Source organism: Notolepis coatsorum (assembly GCF_963971535.1).
Source record: "Notolepis coatsorum genome assembly, chromosome: 7".
Lineage (NCBI taxonomy): Eukaryota > Metazoa > Chordata > Actinopteri > Aulopiformes > Paralepididae > Notolepis > Notolepis coatsorum.
Window position 1 is genome coordinate 103,896,337 of NC_140171.1, and position 25,491 is coordinate 103,921,827.

The window sequence follows — 25,491 nt, forward strand, 5'->3', positions numbered from 1 at the left end:
TAGCTAAGAACCCAGTCCGCAGACAAAGATGCAAACACATAGACATAAAGTACCATTTTATCAGATCTACAGTACTAAATGGACAGATCTGTTTGCGATACTGTCCCACAGATCAAATGGTGGCTGATGTATTTACCAAACCAGCAACTAAGGACAAACTAAATAGGTTCTCAAAGGTTATGTTTGGGAGAGAAACCACATCAGTGTGAGTAGTGACCAAGTGGTCACATTTTTTTGTTTTCTTGTTTATTTCAAAAGTTATAAAAGAGTGCCAGTGAAAAAACGGACTGTGTAAATAATGAAATCTAATGACTTATGTTTTTGTTTCACTCAGGAGAGGAACCATATCAATGACGGCATTCGTTTGTTTAATGGAATGTAAAAGTGTTACAATAACTGATTGTTATTAAATTGTTTTTGTTATTATTTTTCCTTCTCCAGTTTAGATAGGTCAGTAGGATAGCAAGTGGGGGTGTTGACAATAATGAGTGTGCTCTCCCGTCATCCATTCAGAGTGATTGACTGATTGACACCAGCTGAGTGATGGACTCATTAATACCAGCTGAGTGTGTGTATATAAGAGCGACCTTCACAAATAAAAATGTTGCTTCCTTGATACACGAATCCTGTCTCACAGCGTTTTATTCCTTCTCTCTATATACTGTATAGTCCAGGTTATGATGTCTAGCCAATACGCAATATCCGACATTCAACATTCTGCGAGTAGACCATCGCCGTCGGAAGCGTGTAATTAGCACTTTTCAGAAGCTGTGTGGTCCGGTCTTGAACTTTCCATAACGTGTCTCGATAAATCCATTTGATTAGATCCAGCACTGAATGTATTTAGTGATTATTATCACAACAACGATTGCGATAGCCGCTTTGCATTTCCTTGATAACGGACATAGGACTGCTCTGGAAATGCGTTGGAAAATCTGTTGGTAAAAGTAATGACGCCTGCCGCGGACGTTAAGTTGGTGAAGTTTCTATAATAACTTTACGAAACGTGTGATCGATTTCTTTTTTAGTTCATGTTATTAGATTAGGCAATTATTGTATACACATGAAGCACTAGATAGACTATTTGTTTAGTTAAATAGTTGCTGGGCTGTACGTTAACTTTTTTGCACATAGCACTGGTGCTACAGAGGTTGATAGTTTTGTAGCACAGGCCAAAATCTTGTAGCACAAGTATAAAACGTGTTATATTTGTAACAGTCACAAATGTGCCTATTGTATTTGTGTTATTTAGTTGCAGTGCCATGTTTGGCTGTCATTTTCATGCTGACAAGTTGACGTCACACAGCCAGACACGTTACGTGTAAGGAATTACATTACAAACATTACAAATTTTTTTTAGCTCTCCAGACATTTAAATGAAAAACTATTTATTGTTTTTAATACAAATAGACCTCCTGTTCACTATAAAGTGCCACGTTTTGATATATTGAGCTTTAAACTTTAAGTAAATTTTTTGGAACACGCAACACCTTCCTCTCCCAAACCGTTCCTGCAATTGTTTTATGTTGCATGATGATCATGCATACATTTATTATGTATTGTATTTTTTATGTTTAAATATCAACATCATCTGTCTGTCCACCCTCAGTACATTTACTATCAATATAATATACTTGTCTGACTTCATCATATCTTTTCAAACGCACACACACAGAGGGAGAATGCCCCCCCCCCCCCCCTCCTTCCCAGTCCTCCTTCCCAGTCCCCACTCTGCTGTTCTCTGTCGCTCTGAACAGGGCTTTAGCTTGTTGTTAGCTTATGCTAACGGGACGTTAATTCCGGTCTTAAACACGACGTGGTTATAAAGGAATGGCAAGGATTGCAAAGCATGTTATATGCATTTGACCCGTTGTGGAATAAAACAGCAGGGATTTGTTTTGGGTCGCGAAAACACTATCCTTGCTCTGTTGCAATGTGCGTGTTCACTGTTCCAGACGCTACTGCTGCTAAGACGCTACTGCTGTGTGGAGATGCATCCTATTGGCTGTGTGCTGTAGAGCGGATATGAGTCACGACACCACGGATTTTCAAAATATAATCATAATGAACTGAACGTTGCTAGCTGTCGGAGCCTAGTTATTATAGCTGGAGCTGCGCTTGGGCAGAAATGAGACCCGCTACAGGATTTTCAAAATAAGACTGTTGTCATTCTATATTTTTAAAGAAACATTCCCGGGCATCTCGCGGCACCCCTGGCAGCTCTCCGCGGCACCCCTGTGTGCCGCGGAACCCCTGTTGAGAACCGCTGATCTATATAACCATAGTTATGTGAGTAATAGCGGCGCTCTGCGCCTACTGGAATATATCCCATATCAGTCCATATACTGAATACATTTCTCCACATGCACCTATACACACCCATCCGCCTGGCCACACCCCCATCCGCTCCTCTACATAAGCAGGGGTGTGGCCATACTAACAGCTCCTTCCCAAGTCTTTCACCACCAAGGCGAAGACCACGGGGTCCTCAGTGAGTCCGGCGCAGAGCGACGCTATTACTGTGTGTTTAAGTCATATTAATGTTTACGTCATAGCTTACACTCTGCACCTACTGGAATACAGGAGCTGAGCAGAGCGGAAGCTCGACAAATGTACCCGCTGAGGCACCCCACAACCATTAGAACCGGGGAGGACCAGAGCCCCCGGACCCCCCTAGTGGAGGATGGGAGGGAATCGGATCCGACTGTGCGAAGAGGGTTTTAGCAACTCAAACGCACAGGGTGAGCAGACCGTGGGACTTACCTTCGCACAGAAGAACCCACGACTAGGCGTGAGACCCCTCCGCCAATGCTTTGATCTATTCCGTTATCATTCCCCAGAGATGAACGAGAATTCACGAGACAAGCCTAGTACACTGGCGCTCGGAAGAGACAAAACTCCATCCCAGTTGCCCCATAAAAACGCTGTTTCAATGATGAGCAACCAAGGCGCGCAAGCCCATGCGTGGTTCCACACAGAAGCACCCAGGGCCAGCACTATGTACACGTCGAAACCCAAAACATATCAATGGTAATTCTAACAAGAACCCAGATAACGTTCCTCCAAGCCGCCTGGGAGAACGGCAAGAAGCCGCCAAAAATACGGACATGGGTCCTAAATGACGCGGCCGAGGGAAAAACAACACCCCCGTCAACCCGCTCTATAAAGAGAGGGGACGGGGAACCCCCAGAGAGACTTCCCACGTGAGCAACAAATTGAAAAGATTATGTAACATTGAGCCACGTGACCAAAAGCTCAAGACATATGTAACAGAGCGCAGAGCAGAACTCTTAAGTTCACATGCACCGCAACACCCATCTTGACAACAACAGAGGTCCACACATGGAGCCTTAAAAGAACTCACGGAAGTCTCCAACTAATAGAAACGCGCCCAGTGACGTACTCTATGGCGGGGGAATTCCGTGACCCACCTGGCCAAAAAAGGCGTGGAATCAGGGAACTCCCTACCCCCCTCCCCCCTCTCCCTACCCCGTGCCGCGCCCAACCCCCTGACCAATCAGAAAAGAGGGAAGGAGGGGTTTATCAGTTCACCCCCCCATGACCCCACACCCCGGATACGATGAAAAACAACCATTCTCTGTATGAAAAGCGTATATCCTACTAGGACAAGCTAAACCCACGCACGCCAGCCACAGACGACAACTCGTCTGCGAACAGGGTTTATAAACAAGGCCGTAGGCTTATGTGCGAACACGACACCCGTGTTTCATGTTTTAAGAAAAAAACACAGCCATTTAAGAGAGGGTCTGTAAGACCTCGGTACAAGCTACACACATGAGCACTTCTGTAGGCTAACACTCCAACAAAGTTGTGGACTCGATGCCATCGTTTTCAATGTAACAGAATACACACAACCCCCTCAGACAACGGTAAAAATTACCACTATAAGAAGAAACATATTTCTTCAGGATGAGGAACGAAAAAGTCTTTCGACCGAGTGCTAGCCATGCCAAGCACACATATACATAGCGACCAGAACGATTTAAAAGAAACCGTCCTGCTCTCCTAAACAACCCCACAGCTAGGCGAGGGTTCACACATCGTATCCCCAACATATACAGTGAATAAACACACAGTTTGTAACAAAAAATAGTCCCTCACCAGGAGGGACCCTTTATTTAATTGCAACAAAAATTATATGGTTGGGGCAGGGAAGGGAACAGGGGTAAACAGGGGAAGTCACTAGCGGTGCCTGCCGCGTGCAGCACGGGGCTTGCCCCCACAGGGAGCCGGCCTGGTCATGACGATCCCTACCGTCACCTCCAGGCGTGGGGCGGCTGGCTGCAGCGGTCGAGGCACTCCCTCCACTCCTGGCCTTCTTCGCCGAAAGCCCAGCAGCGGCGGCGGTGGTGGTGGTGGCAACGGTCGCGGACCCCCGACGACGTTGTCTCCGTCGGCCATCACCGGTGGCATCGGGTCGGGGGAAATGGGGTTGGAGCACAGCGCGCTCCTCCTCCATCTCTCTGCAGGCAGCCGTCATCTGCTGCATGGCCGACCCGAAGAGCCCAGCATCGGAGAGGGGGGCCGTGAGCAGGGGAACCCTCTTCTGCTCCGGCACCCTCGCTTGCTCCAGCCAAAGGTGGCGCTGGGACAGAGTGGCCAGGGCGTGCCCCTTCCAAGCGGCTATCCCCTGCAGCTGAGTCAGGTGCAGGATGGCTCCAGCCGCCTGGGCGTGAAGGTATTGCTGATGGTCGTCCAACACCGACCCGCCCGCCATCATCCCCGACATGTAGCGCGCCAGCTGTAGGCCTCCATCGAAAGGAAGAATGGGCAGACAACACCCGTCTCCCTCACAGGACGACGTTGCCAGAGATTACCTATCAAGTCATCAGGGACAGGTGCAGGCAGAGGCTGCGGCAACGCCACGCCATTAGCGGCTGCGGCCATGAGCTCGGGGAACAAGGCACGCAACTCCCCTTGTGCACCTCCCTCCACGTTGCCCGCGTCCCTCACGTACGGGAGGCTGCCATGTGTGGCGCCAGCATCCGACGTGGCTGATAGCTGGGCATCTCCTCTCCGAGTCGGAGGTTCTAACCCAACATCGGAGAACAAGGGACCCCAAGGAGAAGGGTGACGTTGTGAGCGCTCGAACCCCCCGACTTAGATGTAGACATTATAACTTAGCTTTTTCTCATAAATCGTGCGAGAGAGAAAAAACAAGAAACAATGTCCACGCAGCTTCTCTCCAACAACTATTTTACACTAAAACTCAAGTGGTGTATACAGACACTCACTGTGGTGAAAATAGGGAAGGAGCTGTTAGTATGGCCACACCCCTGCTTATGTAGAGGAGTGGATGGGGGTGTGGCCAGGCGGATGGGTGTGTATAGGTGCATGTGGAGAAATGTATTCAGTATATGGACTGATATGGGATATATTCCAGTAGGCGCAGAGCGTAAGCTATGACGTAAACATAACCCCCAACGTTACAGTTACATCTAATCTGCATATTTAAATGATTGAAAATAGAATTAGGTGTTTCTCAACCGCCTCTACCGTAGGTGTCTTGTTTTACACATTTCTTTACATTTTAAAGCAAAAATGGAACTGAAAAAGTGAATAAGCAATGTTACATTCTGGATTTTTTTATTTTCAATATTATAAGCCTGGTCAGATTTAGAAATTCCTTTTAGAGGTACTAGGATGGAGACCTAGTTGTATAAGTCCTCTGGGAGGCCAGGTATATTTAAGCATTACATCACGCGCAGGAGTGGGTTGTGAGAATTAGACCATGCCTAGGGGTGGTCGTTATACAACTGGCGCATTCATCCAACCTTATTTCTATACAATAAACACACATTAATTGAAGATTTATTGAAAAAACCATCCACCAGAAAAAGTTGCCCCCCCAAAAAAAAGAAGAGAATTTGCCTCCATGTGGAAGCAGCTCGGAAGTGCATCCAACTGTTCTCAGTAAGACATCCAACAAACTAAGACATCCAACTGTCTCTCAACTAAGACATCCAACAAACTAAGACATCCAACTGTCTTTCAACTAGACATCCAACAAACTAAGACATCCAACTGTCTTTCAACTAGACATCCAACAAACTAACACATCCAACTTTTCTTTTCTTTTTTAACCTACTTTCTATAGAACTTCATTCTTAGATGCTTCTATAGAAAGTAGAGACAGCATGTGACCTGTCCCACCAGAGGCGAGAACATATTAGACCATGTATACTCGCAATTTAAGAATGGGTACAAGTCACAGGCTCTTAGTCCTTTCGGCAAGTCGGACCACGCCGCCATCTTTCTTTTGCCAAATATAAACAAAGTCTCAAGCGAACGCCGGTAGTATCGCGAAAGGTTAAGCATTGGACTGTGACGTCAGAGGAGACACTCCAGGCTGCGCTGGAATGCACAGACTGGAATGTATTCCGTGATAACACAGCCAATATTAACGAATACACTGAAACGGTGCTTGACTTTGTCTGTACTCTGGTAGAAGAAACAATCCCCTCTACCACAATTAGAATCTACCCAAATCAAAAGCCCTGGGTAGATAAATCCGTCCGTGAGGCTCTGAAAGTGCGCACCTCAGCCTACAACACCGGGCTGTTGACAGGCAACATGGATGAACACAAGACGGCAAGATACAACGTCAGGAGAGCAGTAATAGAGGCAAAACGGCGTTACAGAGAACAGGCTGACTCTAGAGGTATGTGGCAGGGCCTCAGAACAATGACAGATTACAAAGGCACCCCCCTCAAACTGAACAGTGACATCTCCTTAGCAAATGATCTCAACACCTTCTATGCGAGGTTTGAGGCTGTGAATAACAACAACAGCCTACAAGCCACGGCAATGGGGGGGGGGGGTCTGCTGATGGAGACTCAGTGTTCAGGGTAACAGAGCATGAGGTGAGGCGGACCTTTAAAAAAGTGAATATCAGGAAGGCAGCAGGACCAGACGGCATCCCCGGCCGCGTCCTAAAAGTCTGTGCCGACCAACTGGCCCCGGTATTCACTGACATCTTTAACCTGTCCTTAGAACAGGCTGTCATCCCCACCTGTCTGAAGAAGTCCACCATCATCCCTGTACCCAAAAAATCTACGCCTGCTTGCCTCAACGACTACCGCCCTGTAGCTCTCACCTACATGAATGAATGAATGAATAAAAACTTTATTTAACAGATTGCAGAATGGGTACAATACAGTACGGCTCAATACATACAATTGTTAAGGGGATGCAGACCTGAGAAAGACGTTTGTCTTGTTTCCATCAGGGTCCCCCATTTTCAATTCATATTCACATAGCCATGAAGTGCTTTGAGAAGCTAGTGAAGGGCTACATCTGCTCCTCCCTCCCCATCAACCTGGACCCCCTGCAATTTGCATACCGCCCTAACAGGTCCACGGAGGACGCCATAGCCCATGTGCTGCACACAGCAGCATCACACCTGGACAAGAGGCAGGGGAACTATGTGAGAATGCTGTTCATTGACTACAGCTCAGCATTCAATACCATAGTCCCCTCCAAACTCATAGCCAAGCTCAGGGACCTGGGCTTGAACTATGACCTCTGCCAGTGGGTCATGGACTTCCTGACGGACAGACCCCAGGTGGTAAGAGCAGGCAACTGCACCTCCTCATCCATCACGCTCAACATAGGAGCCCCCCAGGGCTGTGTTCTGAGCCCCCTCCTCTACTCCCTGTACACACATGACTGCGTGGCACAGCGGAACAACAACACGATCATCAAATTTGCTGATGACACAGTAGTGGTGGGCCTGATCTCTGCCAACGACGAGAGGGCCTACCTGGAAGAGGTAGAGAATCTGTCACAGTGGTGTCAGGAGAACTGCCTCTCCCTGAACGTCAGCAAAACAAAGAGATGATTGTGGACTTCAGGAGGTCGGGGGTCAAGGACTACAGCCCCCTCAGCATCGACGGGGCACCGGTTGAGAGAGTGAACAGTTTCAAGTACCTCGGAGCCCACATATCCGAGGACTTGACATGGACCACACACATTGACAGTGTTGTGAAGAAGGCACGACAACGCCTCTACTTCCTCAGGCGCCTAAGGAAGTTCCAAGTCAGTCAGAAGATCCTTAAGAACTTCTACTCATGTACAATAGAGAGCATCCTGACTGGCAACATCACCTCCTGGTTTGGGAATAGCACTGCACAAGACCGTAGCAGACTACAAAGAGTGACGCGTTCAGCCGAACGCACAATCAGAGGGGGGCTTCCCACCCTCCAGAACATTTACAACAAGCGGTGCAGGGGTAAGGCTAAGAGAATCATCAAGGACTCCAGCCACCCGAACAACTGCCTCTTTGAACTGCTGCGGTCAGGCAAGCGATACCGGAGTCTTAAGGCGAGCACAGAAAGACTCAGAAGAAGCTTCTATCCCCAGGCCATCAGGCTGCTCAACGAACAATAAACATTATGCAACAACCATCAAATGCACACAGCACACACACCCACACGCACACACTCACTTAAACAAACAACACACTGCAGCACCCACTCTCCACACTTTAGATCACCTAAACACACTTTACACTTTATATTTATTGGTAAAGGATTTGCACTACAACTCGTACACCTTACTGTAAATTGTACCTAAATTGTACCTCATCCCATTTCTGCTCTGCACTATATAGTATTGTATATTAGCACATTGCATAGTATATTGTATATTGTATGGTAACTCAGTTACTTCTATTCTGCATCGAACATTGTACATATGTCTATACTGAACACTATGACCTTTTTTTATTTTACTTCTATTTTACATGCTATACTATTTTATTTCATACTTATCTTGTCTAGCACAGTCTCTGGAGCGTAACAGTAAGACGCATTTTGTATAAAAGTATTCTGTACTTCTGTATGACAACTATTAAAGAAACTTGAAACTTGAGGTAAAACAACAAAAAAAACTTTTCTTTTCCCTATAAGAGTTTTTTAATTTTAATTTTATTTTTAACCTACTTTCTTTTTTTTTGATCCACTTTTTCTCCCATTTTTCTATATTTTCTCCCATCCCAATTTCGTATCATCCAATTCAACCCTCCCCTGTCACGAACGCTGTTTCTTGCCTCCCACAAGCCGGCTGCAATGTGGACTAAGTCATACATAGCACAAGTCCCCTCCGGTACTTGAGGTAACAGCAGTCGCATCTTTTCACCTGCGCAGCTCGATCTCTCAGTGTCGAGGAGTAACGCGTGGGAGGCTCACGCTGCCCCCGACACTTCCTGATTCTACTGCGCAGGCGCACCAACCGACTTGTAGGAGTCGCTTGTTCACAACGTTCGATCCCCACCCTTCAGTTTTCCCTCCCCGTAATACGGCCAATGTGTATTACTGCGGACGACCAGCTAAACTGAAAACAATGTGGAGAGCTGGATTCGAACACGCGAATCCTAGCGTCTCCACACTGGTGGCGAGTGCCTTGCCCACTACACCACCTAGCCGCCCTTTATTTTTAACCTACTTTCTATAGAAGCAGCTGGGAGGTGCGCTGTTTTAAGTGAGCGTGGATTATTGAATTGATTGATTGCTAATTTTATTACTGTCCGCCTTGTTTCCAACTGGTTAAGTTTAGGCCCTCTTTCGAAGTTGGTTAAGGTTAGAGTTTGGAATCAGGGCTGGTGGTCTATCGCCCTGCTCTAAAGACAAACCCTAACCTTAACCAACTTCGAAAGAGAGCGACTTCGAAAGAGTGCCTAAACTTAACCAGTTGGAAACAAGGCGGACAGTAATAAAATTAGCAATCAATCAATCAATCAATCAATCAATCAATCAATCAATCAATCAATCAATCAATCAATTCAATAGTCCACACTCACTTAAAACAGTGCACCTCCCAGCTGCTTCTATAGAAAGTAGGTACTTTTTTTTTGCAATTAATCAATCAATCAATCAATTCGCGCGATTTCTATTTTGTTCCACAATGACTCATGACCCATCAATTACATCATCCAACATTGTTTAAGAAACTAAGACATTCGCCGTGACAGAATCATTTTTCATTTAGTCTTTATGACCCTATCACCATATCCTTTCGTAATGTTTACTGTCCGGCGTGTCCGCCATCTTGCTTTCATTCCTAAAACCACGAACGGCGGAGTGATAGGAATGCAGTTGTGGGCGGGTCCTTTAACCAAGAGCGTGGGATTATTACAAATACCCATGTGTAAATTGACTGTTTCAGCCAATCAGAATCGAGAAATTTGAATGCCGTTGTATAACCTGTATTAGATTTATTTAGTGGTAACCAAAGATTTTACGAGGTCTGAAATAAGGTGGAGTTATTGCTGTAAGACAAAGTCTATAATGCCTGTCTTAATGACTAACCTTAAGCTCAGGGGGGGCCGTGCCTTTGCTGTTGCAGCCCCTGAACTGTGGAACAGCATCCCCACCTCCATTAGGTTTGCTTGTGTGTCCCCCTGTATTACTGAGATGTGATTGTTGTCTATATGTTGTCTAGATGTATCTGTGTATCTACCCTCTGTACAGCACTTTGGTTGACATGTGTCATGTTTAAATGTGCTCTATAAATACATCTAGATTGATTGATTGAGTGGATGCAGGTTTGAATTATGAGTGGATTACGAGCAGAGTTGATCAGTCTGTATTTGTCCCATATTTGTTTCAAGGCGCTGTATTTCAGTCTGCAGGGTAAGCTTAGATATAAAATGGTTAATTTGACCGGATCTCCTCTCTGGTAAACAAGAATACCCTGAAGACTCTAGCAGGAGCACTCATTCAAGGGTACTACGACTATGCTTGCACCTCATGGTACCAAAGCACCTCAAAGGCACTAAAAAACAAATTACAAACATCTCAAAACAAGCTAGTCAGACTACTTGTTACAAAGGATCAGATTAAACCGAATATATATATTTATTTATTGATATATATTGCATAGTATTTGTATATCGTTTGATATCCCCTGTATATTCCTTGTACATATACACGGAATATCCCTTTAGCCCAGACCATAATAGTTCATTCTCCTATTGGACAGCGGTCCACCGGCGCCAGGGACCGGCCTCCGGAGTCAGGTTCAAAGTCACCGTCAAGACGTGTCTGGACATGCCCGGCCTTGCCCAGGGATACGTGACAGAAATGAGATTGGAACTAGTTTGTTCACCGTGCGTATAAATACGGCGCAGGTGAATATAGAAGCCCCTTACCCTCCTTAGCCCTTTAGTGAGTTACCCAATAAGTTGAAGCCTCACCCACGATACAACGTGCGGTGAAGTATGGCCTGTTTGGCCCCAGAATAGAGCATTGAGACCGCGTGCGAATTAGTAACTGAATTGTCAGAGTTTGGCGCTATACCGTCGAGTGCGACATATTTCTATTAAGTCATTAATAGTCTATTTGTGTATAGTGTATCGTGCGGTTAACGTTCTACAGTGACCAGCATCTCCAACGCTTCCTCGTATTAGCTAGAGTTCTTATCCAGGCTGGGCTGACCACATGGCGCTTTCACCCGAGGAGACCTAGACGAGAACCGTATGGACATGTACACTGGATTAACCTTCCCCAACGACTACATAGCCCTTTGCGGCTGGAATATATTTGCTTTGGTCCTGTGATTTATGGAGCGGATAATCGCCGACGCCTGCACGTGTTGGATTTACCCCGCGAGGAGTCAAGTCGAGTCGGCGCCTCAGAGAGCCTGAGGCCGACTAGCTTTCTTCACTGTGGAGCTACAGTCTACAGGAGAACCAAGCTGTATTCGTCTGTGGATCAAGAGGCTACTGCACCGGCTTCTGTACCTGAAGTCTCCTTAGTCATTGTTGACCAGACGTTCTACTACCGACAGATCTTCTACCCTGCTGGCTTACAACCAGGGGGAACCCCTTCCAGTATCTCCCGCTATATTACTAGTGTACCATAGATATAATTCCCTAAGATTCAGGTTGTATAATTACCTCCTGCGTAACCAGAGAATGGACATTCATTATTGATTTGCCTACGCATATTCCTTTGCCTTACAAGTGCATTCAAAGAATAATGTAAAGTATCCTATGTACCTTTTGCTCCATTAAATACTTGATTATACCTTTGTTTGGAACCGATTTCATTGTGGGAAGTGTTCATCATATTCATATATCGTGTACTGTATGGCCAGTAATTAAAGTACATAAAGCGGTAGTGGTTTAATGATACCATACTTATCAATACAGTCAGGGAATTGTACCCCTCAGTTACAATTGGTCCTTCGAGCCGGAGGGTAACTAGTGTAATATTAATATAGCGGTATTAATATTGACATGGCCTATGATGAACACTCCACAAAACGGTTCTCCTAAAGTAGATCGCCCGCAGCGTAGACGGCAGACACCTCAGTACTTAGAGGATTACGTTGCCAATATACTACCTAGCCTTCTACAGACGGTAAACGCGGAAAAAGTAGATCGTAAAATTATGTCCGACCCTATCGCCCAGGCTACCCCGCCAATAGAGGCCCTAGTGGGTTCTAACGTAACTGACCAAGCTCACGGTAGGGACCAGGAGGGACCTGACACGACTTTACCCCCCGCCAAGACCGAAGAAGTAGTCCCCGGAGAGCTCCAGGATAAAGACAGCTCTCCAGGGATGGAACTCTACCCGCTACAAGAAGAGGAGAGCACCCCGGAGATGGATCTCCAGGACTCGCCACAGGAGAACAGATCTCCAACGAGTACTGCCAGGAGCGGATCACCTCAACCAGCGTCTTCCCCCAGTGAGGCGGACAAGATGCTGGCACAGGCATTCCTCGCCAGCCTAGCAGCCTCTACAGAGCGCGATCGACTCCAAGCACAGATGCTTAGCGAGCGCGAACATTCTTCCATGGAAAGAGAACGCCTTCAAGCGCAGCAACGGAGCGACGAAGATCGTATACGTCTAGAGATTAGACGCCTTCAGACGGAAGAGAATATGGTAAGAGACCGGGCCGAAGCAGAGCGCGCCGCCGCCGAAGCAGAGCGCGCCGCCGCCGAAGCCCAGCGCGGCGCTGCCGGTGCCCAAAGAGAAGCAGAGCGCGCCGCCGCCGAAGCCCAGCGCGCCGCTGCCGGTGCCCAAAGAGAAGCGGAGCGCGACCTCGCTCTCACCAAGCGTGAAGCCGAGCGCAACCGATTACAAGCGCAGATAATGGAGCAGCTGATCGCCAGGGCGACACCCCCTCCCTCCGCACGGGGTTCCAGGGCCTCGTCAAGACACGGGTCAAGGGCACCCTCCCCTACCCGATCAAGCGACCCTGAGCCAGACCACCAGAGAGAGCCTATACCCCCCTCCGAACTCCTTCCCCGACCGGTCCACGCGAGGACCAGCTACAAGGAAGAAACGGTCTACACCGCGGAGAGGCTAAATAGACGACTACAGGATCTAGAGGACCTGCCAGAGCAAGAAGAAGAGGGAGAGGAGGAGAGTCAAGCCCGACAGCAGCACAGAACTCCACAGGACCAGGAGGTCCAGTACAGCCCAGGCTCTACCCCCGCGGCTCTGCGCTACAGACCCCCGACTCAATTCACGGGTGAGCTTGACGCACGACCAGCCCCGAGGAATAGCACCTGGATACGCGGGCCATGGTACCCAGCAGGTACCAGCCCACCAAGAGGCGTAAGAGGAGACTCGCCTAGGAGGCCTCTCTTCCAACGCTCACCGATGTGCCAGCCATCCATGGCATCATACATTGGCACACCGACGTTTCCGGACTTCACCCACGAGAACAGAGCACAGTACACGGAGCTACGAATGTGCTTAGAGACAATGATGTCCGATGTAGCTGACGAACCGTACAAGTATGCTATCCTACTGAAGCACCTCAAGGTGCCCCGAGCGCACAATATAGCGCTGGCCTATGCCACCTCTACTACCCCATACACAGCGGCTCTAGCAGCACTCGACCAAAGATATGGACGCATATGGGATTACGTAATACAAGAGATAAGGCATATTGACCGCCTACCCCCAGCCACAGACAATCGCTCACTAGATGACCTGTCTATCAAGGTACAATCCCTGGTAGGGATGCTGGGGGCGCAAAGAGAAAAGGGTATGCACGAACTGTACGCGAACTCTAATGTCGAGAGGATTTTAGAGAAGCTTCCGCCCGCCCGACAAGAGCGCTTCAGGCGGCAAAGAGACCACCGTGATCCTAACGGTCCCGAGTCATCCCTCCTAGACCTAGCCGACTTCCTCGCGAGAGAAGTCAACAGCCTACGGTTGGATACGTTCATGCGGAGCACCCCAAGCTCCAGAGAGGGACCTAGGAGAGCAAACGATGGCCGAAGATTGGTGACCGTCATGCACCAATCAGAACCAGTACCGAGCAGCAAGAACCACAGTACCCCCTTGATGAAAGAGAAGTGGAAGATGGTGTGCCCGTACTGCGAAAAGGAACACTGGTTGTCACAATGTGACACGTTCAAGAAGATGACCGCCGACGAGGTGGGTCAATGGATAAAGTCCAACCGACGCTGTTACCGATGTGCGCGCAGTCACATGGCAGCCGACTGCCGCTTAAAGAAGAGATGTAGTCGGTGTGACGGAGCCCACCTAGATGTCCTACACGACAGTAACAGAAGAAAGCCTGCACCCTCAAGCAGCACAAAGGCAAGTGTTATGTACATTGACCCCGCCAGCAGCGGGGGCGCCCGAGTGCTCTTAAAGGTGGTCCGCGTAACACTGAGTTACCAAGACAAGGTCATGGACACTTACGCCGTCCTTGACGACGGGTCAGAGAAGACCCTTCTCCTCGCGTCCGCTGCGGCCCAACTGGGGCTGCGGGGGAGCGAAAACCAGATGACGATTCGGACAATAAGAAGAGATCTAAAGACGATAAAGGGCGAGAATGTCTCCTTCACTATCGCAGCAAGCGGGCAGCCAGAGAGACGGTATAGGATTACTAATGCTTTCACCAGCCAAGAAATAGGCCTGTCGCAGTACACCTACCCCATCGCCAAGCTGATGGATAAATATGTGCACCTGCGTCAACTACCTATACCGCTCATAGACGGTGCCACCCCGACCCTGCTGATAGGCTCCGACCATGCAGACCTCATAGTCCCGATAGACCGGGTCCACACAGGGCCCAGAGGCTGTCCTGCAGCAGTCGAGACCCGCCTAGGATGGACATTACAAGGCCCCCTCGCTAAGTCTCTTAACCGAACAGCAGCCACTAGCTGCCTCCACTCCAGAGTGACAGAAGAAGACACCACCCTCCTACAGCATGTCGAGAGGCTATGGACACTAGAGACAATGCCCTTTAAGAACGAAAAGAAAGACATTCGTTCCAAGGAAGACATTTACGCTATAGCACTCCTCGAGCAAGGGACAAAGAGAGTCAAAGTCAACGGAGTGATGAGATACGCAACTCCACTCTTGAGGCGAGAGGGTATGCCTACCTTCCACGCCCCAAAAGAAGCGACGGAGCGGTATCTATTGAACACAGAGCGGCGCCTAGCCAGAGACCCCGCTCAAGAGACTGTGTACCGCGCTGAGATTAACAAGCGAATCACAGCGGGACACATAAAGAAAATTGACTGGCGACGTCGTGCGCTGCTCCGCGCCTCCCTGATCAAAGACGGCTTTGATCTCCGGCAGCAGGCCAGCAACGACCCCCCAGTATTGCGCAGCCTCTCCCCAGAGGACAAGCCCCTGCTGCGGTTCCTATGGAGAGAGAGGACCCAGCAGCAGATGAAGAGGTCCGACAAAGTGTAGGAAATAGTTTCTACGTGGACAACTGTCTGCAAAGCGTCTCGACGCCAGAAGAAGCCGAGGCCCTTCTACTCAAGCTCCGCGCCTCCCTGATCAAAGGCGGCTTTGATCTCAGGCAGTGGGCCAGCAGCGACCCGCAAGTATTGCGCAGCCTCTCCCCCGAGGACAAGGCAGCAAGCAGCGAGACCTGGATGGCGACCATCCCAGGAGAAGCCCAAGAAATGACATTAGGACTAGTCTGGCGCTTCAAAACAGACTCGCTCCATTATAAACACACACCCCTGACCAAGGAGCAGGGAAGGTCGACTGCACTACCGACCACCAGACGGAGTGTATACAGAACACTCGCCAGACAATATGACCCGTTGGGATGTATTCTACCTTACACCACCAGGGCAAAGATGATTGTAAGAGCGTTATGGGACAAGGACCAGGGCTGGGACGACCCCATACCCGAACACCTTGCATCCACATGGAGAGAGTGGGAGACGGAACTCAGCTCACTCCCAGGTGTTAACATACGCCGCAGCTACTTCCCACCCACAGTGAGGCCGGAGACGTGCCAGATGGACCTGCACGTCTTCAGCGACGCCTCCGAAGTAGCCTACGGTTCGGTGGCCTACTTGCGTGCCCGAGAGGAGGGAGGAGAAATACATACTGCTTTCATCCTGGCCCGCTCAAGAATAGCCCCACGAAAGCAACAATCTATCCCGCGTCTAGAGCTCTGCGCAGCCCTAGCAGGAGCGCAACTCGCCACGTTAATCCAACGTGAACTCACCATTCCGGTGCAAAGAACAATCTTGTGGTCAGACTCCACGACAGTACTCACATGGATCCGGTCTGATTCGTGCAGATACAAGGTCTTCGTGGGAGTCAGAGTCACAGAGATTCAAGATTTAACAGAAGTAGCAAGCTGGAGGTATGTGGACACAAAACACAACCCAGCTGACGTCATCACCCGGGGAATGTCCCTGGATGACCTCACCCGTCACAACCTATACAGTGACGGGCCAGAGTTCCTTAAGCTCCCGGAAGAAGAGTGGCCTACACCCACCCCACGGGAAGCGAGTAAAGAGGAGGCAGAAAACAAGAAATCTATGTTCTGTGGATTGAACACACTCGTCTCCACAGACCCCGACATAGACGATTGCCTCACCCTAGAGAGTGCGCAGCTAAAGACATTCCTGTGGCACCACCCAGAGGTTCAGCTCACTACTGACATTACTGCAGCTGACTACGAAGAAGCGGAACTTCTTCTACTACAACGAGCCCAGAGAGACTCGTTCCCCGATGAGCTAGACTGTCTACAGGGAGCAAAGCCCGTCCCATCAGACAGCAGACTGCTCCACCTAGCCCCCGAGAGCGACGCCCATGGTCTCATCAGAGTGGGTGGTCGTCTGCGGAGAGCTCCAGACTTACCGGATGACGTCAAGTACCCGATAGTCTTAAACAGCCGACACAAGGTCACAGAGCTGATCATAAAGAAATACGACGAGGATGTGCATCACGCCGGGGCAGAGAGAGTCTTCGCGGAGATCAGACGTCGTTATTGGGTACTGCAAGGGAGAGAAGCAGTGCGGCGCTTCCAGCGAACCTGTCTAGACTGTCGTAAGTGGCGAGCGCAGCCCAGTATACCCCGGATGGCTGACCTACCTCCCTGTCACCTCCGACTCGGCGACAAGCCTTTTCACTCCACCGGTATGGACTGTTTCGGCCCGCTGTATATAAAGAAAGGAAGAGGAACCGAGAAGCGGTGGGGTATTGTATTCAAATGCATGACCACCCGAGCGATGCATATAGAACTCCTTCCAACCATGAGCACAGACTCATTCCTTATGGCCTTCCGAAGATTCACATCGCGGAAAGGCAAACCGTCTATATTATTGTCTGATCACGGGACAAACTTCAAAGGCGGAGAAAGAGAGCTGAGAGAGAGCTTCCAAGCTATGGGCCCAGAACTTAAGACCCACCTCGCTCCATCCCAGATTGACTTCCAGTTTAATCCCCCGAACGCACCTCACTTCGGTGGAACTTGGGAACGAGAAGTACGTTCAATAAAGACAGCGCTGTACGCCGTGCTTGGGGCCCAGACCGTGGCGGAAGAAGTCCTAATGACAGTCCTCACGGAGATCGAGGGAGTATTGAACTCAAAGCCCCTCGGTTACGTCTCAAGTGATGTAGCAGATGTCGACCCAGTCACCCCCAACACACTCTTGATGGGGCGGCTGGACCCCGCGCTACCACAGACAATGTACAGGCCTGAAGAAGCGAACGGCCGAAGAATGTGGAGGTACAGTCAAGTATTGGCTGACAAGTTTTGGAACAGCTTCCTACTCCACTACCTACCGTCTCTACAGACCCGCCAGAAATGGGTGAAAGAGAGAGACAATTTGACAGAAGGAACAGTCGTCATGATTATCGACCAGTCACTACCCCGAGCTATGTGGCCGGCGGGCCACATAAGCAAAGTGATCACCGGTGCCGACGGAAAGGTCCGAGCAGCCGAAGTGCTCGTCCAAGGGCGGATCTACACCCGACCCGTGGCGAGGCTAATAGAACTGCCAAGGCTCCCCGATGCTATCGATGACGACCATGACCCCATGACTTTGTGAACTGACCGACCCCTCACAACAGACATTGAGTAGTGGACAGTGCGGTTAATTTGTCTCTGCTTAGCTAATTAGGTGGGACTAATTAGGGGGCGGCTGTTACAAAGGATCAGATTAAACCGAATATATATATTTATTTATTGATATATATTGCATAGTATTTGTATATCGTTTGATATCCCCTGTATATTCCTTGTACATATACACGGAATATCCCTTTAGCCCAGACCATAATAGTTCATTCTCCTATTGGACAGCGGTCCACCGGCGCCAGGGACCGGCCTCCGGAGTCAGGTTCAAAGTCACCGTCAAGACGTGTCTGGACATGCCCGGCCTTGCCCAGGGATACGCGACAGAAATGAGATTGGAACTAGTTTGTTCACCGTGCGTATAAATACGGCGCAGGTGAATATAGAAGCCCCTTACCCTCCTTAGCCCTTTAGTGAGTTACCCAATAAGTTGAAGCCTCACCCACGATACAACGTGCGGTGAAGTATGGCCTGTTTGGCCCCAGAATAGAGCATTGAGACCGCGTGCGAATTAGTAACTGAATTGTCAGAGTTTGGCGCTATACCGTCGAGTGCGACATATTTCTATTAAGTCATTAATAGTCTATTTGTGTATAGTGTATCGGGCGGTTAACGTTCTACAGTGACCAGCATCTCCAACGCTTCCTCGTATTAGCTAGAGTTCTTATCCAGGCTGGGCTGACCACATGGCGCTTTCACCCGAGGAGACCTAGACGAGAACCGTATGGACATGTACACTGGATTAACCTACCCGACGACTACATAGCCCTTTGCGGCTGGAATATATTTGCTTTGGTCCTGTGATTTATGGAGCGGATAATCGCCGACGCCTGCACGTGTTGGATTTACCCCGCGAGGAGTCAAGTCGAGTCGGCGCCTCAGAGAGCCTGAGGCCGACTAGCTTTCTTCACTGTGGAGCTACAGTCTACAGGAGAACCAAGCTGTATTCGTCTGTGGATCAAGAGGCTACTGCACCGGCTTCTGTACCTGAAGTCTCCTTAGTCATCGTTGACCAGACGTTCTACTACCGACAGATCTTCTACCCTGCTGGCTTACAACCAGGGGGAACCCCTTCCAGTATCTCCCGCTATATTACTAGTGTACCATAGATATAATTCCCTAAGATTCAGGTTGTATAATTACCTCCTGCGTAACCAGAGAATGGACATTCATTATTGATTTGCCTACGCATATTCCTTTGCCTTACAAGTGCATTCAAAGAATAATGTAAAGTATCCTATGTACCTTTTGCTCCATTAAATACTTGATTATACCTTTGTTTGGAACCGATTTCATTGTGGGAAGTGTTCATCATATTCATATATCGTGTACTGTATGGCCAGTAATTAAAGTACATAAAGCGGTAGTGGTTTAATGATACCATACTTATCAATACAGTCAGGGAATTGTACCCCTCAGTTACACTACTGCTTGACCTGACTCCTAGAACCCACCTCACCCCTGCCCACTTTGACAACCTAGGATGGCTTAGAGTAGACGACAGAGTACAGCAACTTGCAATGGGCCTGGTCTACAAGATACACTACGCGACCAAGGTACCCATGTACTGTACATGTCAAAATACTTCCCAAAGGTCAGTGAATACCACGATCACAACACCAGAGGGAGCTCCACAAATCATGTAAAACCCAGATTCGGCTCAAACAAGGGACTAAACACGTTTCGCAATTATGCCACATCAATGTGGAACGCCCTACCTAAAGCTGTAAAGGAATGTGAATCACTACCCACTTTCAAAAACACTCTCAAAAAACACCTACGTGAGACTGCAATTCGAAACTGGCCCCTACAAATGTCCTAACCTAGTTGTACAGTAAATGACCAAGTAAGGCTTTGTCAGTATTCCAATGTACAGTGTAAAATGTGTGTGTGTCCCCTACCCACCCCCCCCCCCCCCCACCTCCAATGTACAGCCCTCACCCACCCACCCAACCCCACCCCACCCACCCAACCTCCTCCAATGTACAGTTTCTACGCCAAATGTATATACACTCTTTTTCTGGACACTTTTGTATCACAAACAGTACTGTATTTGCAAATCTGATATGTCATAAATGTATAGATGTAGCAGTACTGTCTATCTGTATGTCATGTATGTCATATATGTTATGATGAATTGAAAATGGGGGACCCTGATGTAAACAAGACGAAAGTCTTTCTCTGGTCTGCATCCCCTTAACAATTGTATGTATTGAGCTGTACTGTACTGTACCCATTCTGCAATCTGTTAATAAACTTTTCAATCAATCAATCAATAGGATGCTTTTATGTCTTTGTGTTCTGTGTATGTGTTCTTTGAGAGGAACGGCTGCTCAAATGCAGGGTGTATGGAAACAGGACACTTCCTGACCTGACGAGGTCGACACCAACAAGAATCCACATGTCAGATGTTTTACTCTGCCCATTGCAATGACCCACATTGCAACGTCTCCTGTCTGTAACAATAATTGTTTGATTCACTTGGAATAAACCGTTAAAAGATGTTTCTACCTTTCATTATAGGATATTATTGATTACCATAACAATTAGGATATTGAATATAGTCAGATATACAAGTCAATTGGGCTGATGTGATTATTTCACAATTTGTTGACCCAACGTGATGAAATAAATGCTAGTACGTTTGGTCTCAGCAGTGGCATTGTTGACATAAAAAACAGTTCTAAATGTAACCTATTCAATCTCTCTCTCTCACTCTCGCTTAGCTTGTATTTAAACATCTTGGACTATGATGATGTGATTTATAGGCATGCTGCGGCCTCAACCCTTAAATCCTTGGACTCTGTATATCACTCTGCCCTAAGATTCATCACTAATGATAGATACGTGTCCTCAGGACCGCCTCAGGGGGTGTGCGAGCAGTGCGGTCGCACAGGGCCTCGCGGGAAGGGGGGCCTCGCAAAAAAAAAAATATATATATATTTTTTTTTGAGGCCCCCCTTCCCGCGAGGCCCTTTTTCATCACAGACATAAAATCTAGTTTTGCTTACATGCTTATATATTTCACATTAGACACGTTTGTAGAATAGTGTTCCGGGCTCTGCGGCTCTGCAGATATACTATTGGTTTCATTCAATTACTTTTGTGCAAAGCATTGTTGGAGGACTAACACTAGGGGGAGCCGAGCTGGTTGGCGTCGGTCTGGTAGTCGGTAGAGAGATGTGAAGAAGACCGGATCCACGAGGGGAATGGGGTACAGCCAGGTACAGGGTCTATTCAGCGCTATCCACAGGAGCGAGTGGATGTCTTTTGAAAAGCAGCATCGGAGCAGAAGAAATAACACTGTGTGCCGTAAGCTTGTTATCAATACCAAGTATGATTAGGTTATGCCAAGACGAAGAGGTGGTTCGGCAGATGGACTGAAGTTGAAAGTTGTTGCGTGTTAGAACCTTCAGTCAGGCTATAGCTATGTCGGCTAGTAGCTTAGCTAAAGGCAGTGACAGCTAACTAGCGTTAGCTAACACTAGCTAACTAGCGTCAGCTACGTTATCGAGTGCTAACGTGTGGCAGATAAATTAGGACTCCCAAGTTCATCCCAACGGGGGGACAATATCATGGATGGGACTGGTGAACTTTTTCATCTCCACGGTAGGAAAATGCGTCGACGTCGTCTCCTTCCTCTTGGACCTCAACTTTGCCATTGATTGTGCGTTAGGGTGAGTTTTTCATGCAATCTATTCTGTTCCCACCGTGGTCTCTCTCTCTCTCTCTCTCTCTCTCTCTCTCTCTCTCTCTCTCTCTCTCTCTCTCTCTCTCTCTCTCTCTCTCTCTCTCTCTCTCTCTCTCTGTTCCTCCTGTGGGTCTGCAGCAGGGTCGAGACACAGTCTGTCTTGTTATGTCTGCTGCCTGAGGCTCTGGGGCTGTGAGCTCTGAGCTCTGCTCCGTGTTGACTTTACCTTCCCGCCGGAGAGAGACCTGCAGCTCATGTGGGACAACCGTGTGTTTGTGTGTATGAGATTTGCTTACCATACCAAGATGGCAGTTATGTGTGTGTGTGCGTGCATGTGTGTGTGTGACTGTGATCTGCTTCCCATATGACAGCCACTATATTTCACTCTCCTCTGGTCAGGGGCATTGGGTCTGTGCAGCGATAACACTGTATATTGACTGTAGAACGGGAGCTCTCTCTCGCTCTCTTGCTCTCTCTCTCTCTCTCTCTCTTGCTATATGTTGACTGTATCATGCCCAGCCTCGGGCAGCGCTATTATTTAAGAATATGTTGACTGTATGCCCAGCCTCGGGCAGCGCTATTATTTAAGAATATGTTGACTGTATGAAACAAATTATAATTATTACATTTTTTTAAATTATATTAAAAAAACAAAATAAAAGAAATTTACCTTTAGGGGGGGGGGGCCTCGCTTTTAAATCTTGCACAGGGCCTCGCATTTCTCCCAGACGGCACTGCGTGTCCTTATCACTGTGTCCTTTATGAGAAGGTTGGTTTGTCCTCTCTGATGGAGAGGTGCAATAAATACTGGTATTTGTTCATTTTTAAGGCCCTTATTGGTAAGCTACCTCCTTATACTACATCATCAGGGCCGGACTGGGGAAATAATTCATACCGGGAGATATAGCGCGAAATATAGCCCCAATCAGGCCACTTTTTAAGCGGGGGGTCTGGGGGTCCCCCACCAGGAATTTTTTTGTTACAAAGACTTAATTTCCTGCATTCTGGTGAATTTTAGTGCATGTGAATCACAAACTAATGAGCCAACAATTGCTTAGTACAATGTACTGTTATGGACCTCAAATAAAACTGTTGTGGCACTAGCAATGCTACTCTCTCCACCTTCAAAAAGAAAAAAGCAAGAGCACAACATATTTTTCTATTTACTATTATAATACAGTTAACCACTCTCTCCTGTAAGGGCCTTTCTTTTTCTTTGTTTTATCCCTCTCTCCTCCACCCTTTCTCTTTCTTCCACTGTCCATCTTGACATCAACGTTAATTGACTTTCGCTCTACTGTATCTCTCCCGAGTCCCTCACTACCTGGCTCACTGCCTGGCTGTTATTCTGCATCTGAGTGCCGTCTGCCATTCCATTCGCCGCCTCCGCTGTCAATCAGTTGTATCGCCTGGTCCCGCCTCCACCAATCACAAGCGGCAGCATGGCTCCATTGTGTGTGTGTGTGTCTGCATGAGGGAGAGAGTCAGATAGTTCTCCAACTCTGTCGCAGACAGTGAAATCCTGGTTGTTCCCCACCCACCTAGGTTATCTAACTATCGCGCCGCGCCGCCGCCACAACTAGAAACAATGGCCCGGCAAAAAAAAAAATAATAATAATAATAAAAACAAAATTTTTTATTCATTTTTTCTTTTTTTATATAATTATAATTTTTTTTATCTGTGCAGGCCAGGCCACCGGGAAAACTCCCGGTGCTCCCGATGGCCAGTCCGGGCCTGTACATCATTATTGGAATGGAATTTGGTAACTATGAACCCGTTCTAGTGACTGGCTGGTCCTTAAGCTCCCCAGAGTTTGCTCTGAACAGGGTAAATCTGCATTTTGCTATGATGCCTGTTGAGAGCCGATGGGTTTGTCTCTATCTATCTCAGGTCACTTACTCGAGATATAACCCTTTGGCCGCCCGATATCCCCCAGCGAGGTGCTAAACTCACTAAGTTCTCGGGTCAATTACTATTTCTATCAAGCTTACTTCATAGTCACTAGTTAGTTATATCCAGTTGATATGAAATATAAGCATAGAAGAGTTGTTAACCTCTTCTTTGTTTGTAATAAACCGAATGTATGTCTGGGAGAACTCTTATTGCCTATAATAACAATAATATTATTATTATCATTACCATCAATCAATCAATCAATCAAATGTATTTGTATAGCACGTTTAAACATGACGCTTGTCAACCAAAGTGCTTCACATGGCTAAGCTAAGTACAAAGAAAAGTATAAAATAAACAGAGAAACAAAATAAAATCAACGGATAGACAAAGGAAAAACAGAACAACACGTCAACAAGTACGGCAAGAGTCAAAGTGAGTCAGGGAAGGCCAGGCGATATAGGTGGGTTTTGAGTTTTGATTTAAAAGACTCGATGGAGGGGGCAGATTTGATGGACATGGGGATGCTGTTCCAGAGGTCAGGGGCTGCGACCGCAAAAGCACGTCCCCCCCTAGACTTGAAGTTGGACCTACGAGTGGTTAGGAGACCCTTATCAGCCGATCTGAGGGCCCTGGCGTTGGTATAGGGGGTGAGGAGGTCTGCTAGGTAAGCAGGGGCTTTACCATTTAGGGCTTTGTACACCATTAAGAGGACCTTGAAGTCTATTCTAAAGCGCACCGGGAGCCAGTGGAGGGAGGCAAGTACAGGGGTGATGTGAGCTCTCTTCCGGGTACCTGTGAGCAGTCTAGCGGCAGCGTTTTGGGGGAGTTGTAGACGGGCTATGGTGGATTTATTTAGCCCCAGGTACAGGGAGTTACAGTAGTCTAAGCGTGAGGATATGAAGGCGTGAATTATTCTTTCCAGGTCTGAGGGGGAGAGAATGGCCTTGATCTTGGCTATGGACCGGAGCTGGAAAAAGCATCCCTTCACCACCGAGTTTACCTGCCTATTGAAGGAAAACTCGGGGTCAAAGAGCATGCCCAGGTTTTTAACAAAGGGCTTGACTAGGGGAGACAGGTTACCCAGGCTGCTGGCAATGACATTGGTTTGGTTTGGAGGGCCGAAAAGGAGGATTTCACATTTTGAGTGATTGAGTTGTAGAAAATTGTGTGCCATCCAGCATTTGATGTCGTCTAGGCAGGAATGAAGACTGTCAAGATTGTTTATATTGTTGGGTTTCATGGGGAGATAGACCTGAGTGTCGTCAGCATAAAAATGGAAAGAGATGTTGTGTTTTTTAATTATCAGACCAAGGGGCAGCATGTATAGGGAGAATAGGATAGGGCCAAGGATGGAGCCTTGTGGAACCCCGCAAGAGAGAGAGGCAGAGGGGGAGGAGCAGTTTCCGATGTTAACGGAAAAGCTTCTGTCACTGAGGTAGGAGGTGAACCATGATAGGGCTGTGCCACTGACACCAACTGCTTGGTGGAGACGGTCAATGAGGATAGCATGGTCTATTGTATCGAAAGTTGCACTGAGGTCTAAGAGCATAAGGACAGCGCAGTCCCGGTTGTCTGTAGT